General features: G+C 39.7%; 1 long non-coding RNA gene across 1 annotated transcript in view; it reads left to right on the top strand.

Moving 5' to 3' along the window:
* Positions 1 to 1,986, top strand: part of LOC115287827 — a 50,489-nt gene extending 48,503 nt beyond the window's left edge. The window contains exon 3 of the long non-coding RNA XR_003906677.1: positions 1,951 to 1,986. This is a non-coding gene — a long non-coding RNA (uncharacterized LOC115287827). The remainder of the gene's footprint in view (positions 1 to 1,950) is intronic.
* Positions 1,987 to 6,967: the final 4,981 nt, after the last annotated feature.

A 6,967-nucleotide genomic window follows, 5' to 3' on the forward strand; every position in this document is an offset into this window, starting at 1 on the left:
TGCATCCCCTGGTTCCACAGGAGTGGAACTGAGTCTCTTTGAACCAATTTGGTGGTACCATCTTCACAGAACTCAGATCAACAGTGAATGATTCTGTATCCCACACTGATCATCATAAACTCCTATTCTTCAGGTTTCCTAAGTGATCTTTTTCCAGTCCTGGAATGGAGTTGCTCATTGTAGCTGAGAAAGAAAAGCATTTTTACTAGGAGGTTTGTGCAGTTTTTGACATATGGGATTATTAAGAGAGAGAAGGGAGCATAATCTGGAGCAGAGTCACACATGGGGTAATAAGATCAGGGTTCTCATCCTAGCTCCATAACCAAAACACAGGATAGCCTGCAGAAAATCCCTACATTAGCTGAGCCCTCACTTTCTTCATCTTATCTAAGATATTACTGATTTAAAGAAGCAAAAGCATTTTATGGCCAAGAAAGAAAAACCACAACCATTTATAACTATAATATGCCATTAATGAAAAATGCATCCTGATTGCAGAGATGTTAAAATATGAAAAAAAAAAATTTTAGAATCAGTGATAAATGGTGTAATTGAGGGTGGAGGTTTCGTAAACGTTACTTCTGAAAGTGGTCTGCTCTGGTTGCTCGTTCTTTTTAAGAAATGACTGTGTGAATCGTTGTCTTCTCTTCCCTCTGCAGCTGCACATAAACTATTGAAAGTAGCTGCAGAAAAGAGAGGAGCAGGGCTTTTAAGGCAAATGCACTTCTGTTCGGCAGTTGTAGTGTCTCTGAATCAATTAGCCGTTGGAAAGTGAAACTCTTTGCCCGTTGTAAACAAAACCCAAAGTCAGGGATTTGCCAAAGGTCACCCTCACGCCTTGCTGACCACCCAGCTTTCAAAGCACTTGTCCTCATCACACCAGCGTGCCTCCCTTCCACCGTCCCGAATAGTTACCTCTTCCTTCTCCTGCTCCCTCTCTCCCTTCCCTTTTTCTTTCTTTCTCCTTCCTTTTCTCCTCCACTAGTATTTATGAAGCACCTACGCTGTGTTTAATAACTTACATATGAATAAATAACAGGCACAACTGAACCATCTTCAGTAAACACACCCTTCTTGAGTGAGAGGGAGTATGGGAAATGCACTGGAAATGCAGCATAGCAGGAGTACACACACATGACCCAGACTTGGAAGATCAGAGAAGGCTTTTCCAGGAGGTGACAGGCAAACTGAGGCCTGAAGCATTATCAAGAGCATGCCAATTTATACAAGAAATCCTCTCATGGCCCAAAGAACTGAGTGATCTGGCTAGCTGAATTCTGGTTAACTAAAATAACTTAAGAACATCTGACCTACACATTTTCTGTTTTCATTCATAATCTAACCTAGTTTTTAACTCCTGTCCAGATAACCTTTTGAATTAGCTAATCAGTAGCCTTTTTCTACCCCGTCAATGTTGTTTCCTTATGCCCCACACCTTGGCTCAGCTCTTCCAGTTGCCTAAACTGCCTTCTCTCTACACTCTTCCCCTCGATTCCATCTTTGACTAAAAAGCTACCTATTATGCATCTCAGCACAGTTTTGGCAGGAGAAAACTGAGATGCAGAGTGGTTTAGTCTGAGGTCACACAGCCTGTAAGCAGCACCAGAATTCAAACCAGGACAAACTATCCCCAAAGTCCCTTCTCTCCCCACTATACCATATTGGCCAGTGTCGCCAGAGCCCTCCTGTTTTTTTCAAGGCCACCCTCAAGTCATAGCACTCCCCTGAAGTTTCCCTCTAAGAGTTGGAGCCTGTACAGGTCTTACTTTTCCTAGTCTTTTGGTGCATATTTCCTTATTTTGGTATAGACTGGCATTGCTTTTAAATGTGCATACATATTCTTTCAACAAAATTGTAGACAACTTGTGGGCAGAAGTTACGCTCTTGTATCTCTTTGGGTTTTGAGATTTTTTTCAATGCATGACAGGCTTTTCTTTTTTGTACACGTAGGTTGGAAGATCAGGATATTCGCTATCTGAAGGAACCCTGAGCTGCGTTCCAGGAAAGGAACACTGCTGGTGACACCAGGCTACAGAAGCTCTCCGAGGCACCAGCCAGGTCAGTTTTGCTCTTAGTTCAGTTCTCCTTTCAGGGAGTGCCATGAATTTAGTAAGCATTCACTGGCAATGGGAAATGAACCAAAATTAAGGATGTAAAAGGTTTCCTGATCTTTGAACTCCCTCCTAGAGCAACCAGACCAGAAAAGTATCCCTCTTTGAATGCAAATCAAAAGCCATTTTGGATGAGAAATTACATTTTTCCATTGAAATTTCTCAGGACGTGCATTCTCAAGTGGATCACAGCTGACATGTATTATTGGTTTTTATTCATACTACGTCTCTCCCAGGGTGTTCACAAGGCACTTAGAGAAGTGCATTCACCCCACCAGGCTGCCAATTGATCATTTAGTACATTATTACATAACTTATTGCCAGTAAGTGGCAAAAACACAGAGCAGAATTTGATTCCTTATCATTATTTTCGTGACATATATAGCACTTTTCTCCAGGCTCCCGTGCAGAGAATATTTAACAAGCCACATTAACTTCCAAGCATCTTGAATTATACAGCTGAAAACAAAGGAAGCAGAAGAAAGAGCAGAAAAGGTAAAGGATTGAGATAAGAGATAATCTGACACAGAAAAAAACAAAAGCAGATAAAAGCAAAATCAAGTCCTAAAGAGAATGAAACAGTATGTTCTAGTTACGTGGCACTGACCACAAAACCAACAAAACTACCTAAAGAGTTCCACTTGTCCCATGTCCTTTCAGGCATAGGTCTATGTGTTGACATGAATAAGGAACTATTTGGCCTAGGAAATCAGAGCAAAAGTATTTCCACTTTGTCATGAATCTGTTAAAAGTTGAAGACAATGAGCATAAGGAAAATTGTATGTGGACCCCAAGTACAGAGTCTATTATCCAGTTATGTGGATATAAGCCATCTAGAGTAGAGAGTACAAATCCCTGAAACTTTCTTATTCTAAGAGTAAGAATCACCCAGAATGACTGACCATATCCTCAGTCATCCAGGATTTTTACTTTAAATATATCAGCCTTTGTCAGTTTTTACCAGGATTAGGTTTTTCTCTAGAATGTTCCTTATTTTTAGCATTTTAATTGCCCTTTTATACATACACACACACACACACACACACACACACACACACACACAGGGTGGGGGGGTAGGGGTCTAGTGAATGAAAAACAAAGGATTATATCTTTCAGGGTTATCATTTCCAGGTGACTGGCTGCACACACATACATACCACATGACTTTGCACTGGCTGTGTAGACCTACTTTAGAGGTTGGATAGTTTTCATTGATTGTATTTTAATATATATTCTGGATGTGTCTCAAAGACTATGTCAACTTCCAGTACACCCCAACCCCCTTAATTGAGGCCATGTAAGGCCTGCATCAGTTCATAAAGGTCTTTTTAATCACATGCAATTCTCATTACCAGGATTTAATCTTTCCAAGAAAATGCCAAGAGAGAAGAGACAACTTGAAGAGATTTGGCAAAACTTCTCTGGTCATTTGCAAGAGATAAACGCTTCCTTTACCTCATTAATTCCCTTTTTTTTTGGCACACATAATGCACATTATCCTTGTAGCTATCACCAGCCTCAAAAAAAAAAAAACCCTGAAAATTTTGTGAAAAAGCTTAGTGGCTCATGCTATAAATGGCAAAATTCCCCCAGCTGGCATCTAACCTGCTAGAGTCATTCATGGGATATTGCTTTCGAGACGAAAATTAAGCTAGGAGATAAAATGGGAAAAGCATGACAAAGTGCCTTGTAATCATCAGATATATTTGGGAGCAGCTTAATTTCCATTTGTCTAGGCTTTCTAATGTTTACCACAGAGTTTTCATTTGGGAATGGGAAACCAGGCTTGCATGATAAATAACAGATATGTTGTTTGAAAGGATAGTATGTATGACATTTATTCTTTAACTATCCACATAACCTTTCAACAAATACATGTGGAATATGTATTGTATGCTCTTCATATTTTGGAAGATATAAGGAAGATTAAGTTATATGCTGTCCACAAGGAGTTTGTAGTCTTTATGGGAGAAGACATATATAGGAAAAAAAATCTAGATATGATCAAAGGCAAATAACTTACAACATCACCTTTTATCTTAACTATGTTGAGAGACAGTTTAGGGATAGATATCATCTCTGAGTTCATGATTTCAAATCATAAGCATGAAACCACTGGTAGCCATTTAAAAAATAAACTATTACTTTTCATTTTTGTATATCAGCTTGTTGAAATGAAGAAGAGAATGTATAAAGCATACTCCTGGAAACTTGAGTTGCCAATCTTATCTGTAGCATAGGGAATTTGTAGAGTGTTTTAGAAGAATAAACCTGAAAAGATATGATATTTCCACATTATAGAGTGTCTTTAAAGCACGGTTCTGGCTAGGTTAACTTCAGTAGGTAATAGCTGCTACAGAAAGTTTTTAAATAGGACCGAAGTTCAAAAACTAATCTCATTAAAAATGTATTCACATATGTATGGATTATGAGCTGAGGACCTGGGAGTTAGAGCAACCAGTTAGGAAGGTACTGTATTCTTGAAAAACAGTGATAAAAGTATGGACTAAAGTAGCAACAAAGAGAAAAATAGTGAGTTCAGTTTCCATCACATTGAGTTAGAGACTGAGTCAATGGGTCATCTTGCAGGTGAAAATATGTAGCAAACAACTAGAGAGCAGGCCTGAGAAAGGTCATTGCTGTGACAGAAAGTTTGGAGGTATTTTTTAAGTACATTTTCATTCATGTAAGTAACTTGATCACTTTGAGAAAGACTATAGTAAGAGAGAGAAACGAGAAAGATCAGAACAAAGAGCATACTCATTTAGGAAGAAGGAAGAGGACCATAGGGCAGATCTTAATAGTAGTATTGGAAAGTCAAAGGAACATAGGAACATGCAGCATCACTGAAATTTTAAGATGTATATCTTACTGTGTTTGGGTTGCTATCACCAAATGCCATAACAACAAACATTTAATTCTCATAGACCTAGAGTCTGGAAGTCTAGGTCAAGTGCCTGTATGATTGTGGTCTTGGTGAGGAGTCTTTCTGGTTTGCAGATGGCTACCTTCTTGCTATATTCTCACATGGGGGAAGGAGCCATCACCTCTCTCATGTCTCTTCTCTTCAGGGCACTAATCCTATTCAGGAGGGCTCCACCCTCATGATCTATTTACCTCCAAAGGCCCCTCCTCCAAATATCATCACATTGGGGAATAGGGGTTCAATATTTGAATGGGGGGGCACAAACATTTAGTTTATAGCAATGTGAATGGCCAAGGTGCCTCACAGTGCAGACATAGTAGGAAGGTTAAGAACTCAGAGGAAATAATTTGAGTTACAGACTGATAGATGCATGTATATGTGATCAAAAAGAGGCCATTTTGAGCAGAATACTGAGTTTGGAAGCCAGATCTCAAGGCATTTGTGAGTGTTAAAGGGGTGAAGATTGCAGGTGCAGACTAAGAGTCATGTTAGCAAAAGCAAAGTGAAGAGGTGGTCTCAGAGTCAAAGAGCCCAGGGGATTTTGTTATTTTGACTACCTGTTGTTCAGTTTGTGCGTTTGTTTGTTTTTGGGTAATAGCAACTTGAGAACGTTTGTCAAATGGAGGGAAATGTCTCATAGCTCTGGAGAACATATTGAAATAAAATTTAAAGGGAATAACCATCAGAGCAAGATCTCAGCAGAAGTAGGAGACAATGAGATTGAGATTTAGTGATAAAGCAGAACAATGCCTCTTTCCCAGGGGTTAGAAGACAAGAGTGGAAAATGGTGGAAGATGTTGAGAATATTCAAGACGAAGTTCTCTCACTCACAACAGTAAAGTAGGCTCAAGATAACTCTACAGTCAGAGCATGATGGCCAGGCTCACAGAGCATACAAAAAGCAAGGCAGTTTGGAACCAGGACTCAGAAGCATTGAGAGGGAACTAAAAAGAGAAAGCAAATGCACTGCATGGAAGGCTCCACTGTGGTAGCTAAACACATTTCATTGAAAGCTCTGGGATTAGTTTTGTGACATACTCTGTAGGTTGCCAGCAGCCCATGAACAAGAAGAAAAAAAAAACCAAAGTGACAAGGCAGAACTATTAGCTGTGTGTGCTGCTATTTCCCAGTGTCCTTTGTAGCTGGTAGGAATAGCTGAAGGTCTGAGGGTCAGGGAGATCAAGAGTGAAGACAAGTGAATGCTGATATTCTTAGCACTGAGGTCTACACTCGATAGGAAGGTCAATGAGACAGATAATGATCTGAATGGTAATGGGAGAGGTAAGTGCACACAAGGTCAAGTCCTAGTACTTCATCCTTCCTAGAAATATGGGTAACAGGCATGGGAAAATTTCTCATTCCTTCTGAGGTAGACCAGCCCTTGGTATCCAAATTAACCCCAGCAACACTGCCCCATCCTCCTATATAGCTCAGGAGGATATACCTAGGTGGCTGTGAAGTTGTCCTGGCAGAACCTTCCACACTAAACACTGACCTTTGCCTCACTAAAACAGCTCAGGCATAGACAATAACTGTGTGGTTACTGTGAGGCAAAACTCCAGTCACCGGGAACAGCAGAAAACAGTAGTGAGTAGCTCTTTGTGAAGCATCTAGATATACAACGTGAATAGGATTTTTGGCCCCAGAGGACCTTCCCATGCTCTCTCTCCACACGTGATTTTCTACAATACTCCTTTAAGTCTGAGGGCACATACTCCAATTAGATAAAGCTTTCACCAATAAAGAAATACCTTGTTTCATTAGTTTGGAGTTCATTCAGTTGCCAATAACATTTTGATTTTCAGCTGAATAAACAATAAATCTAAGGGGCTATTTATTTGTATGGTGCACTTGAAAGAAGCTTTTTAGGACACAAAAGCCAAAGCTGTTTACTCTAACATTAAAAAGATAATGTAGCTGAGCTGAATTA

Source organism: Suricata suricatta, chromosome 3, assembly GCF_006229205.1.
Source record: "Suricata suricatta isolate VVHF042 chromosome 3, meerkat_22Aug2017_6uvM2_HiC, whole genome shotgun sequence".
Lineage (NCBI taxonomy): Eukaryota > Metazoa > Chordata > Mammalia > Carnivora > Herpestidae > Suricata > Suricata suricatta.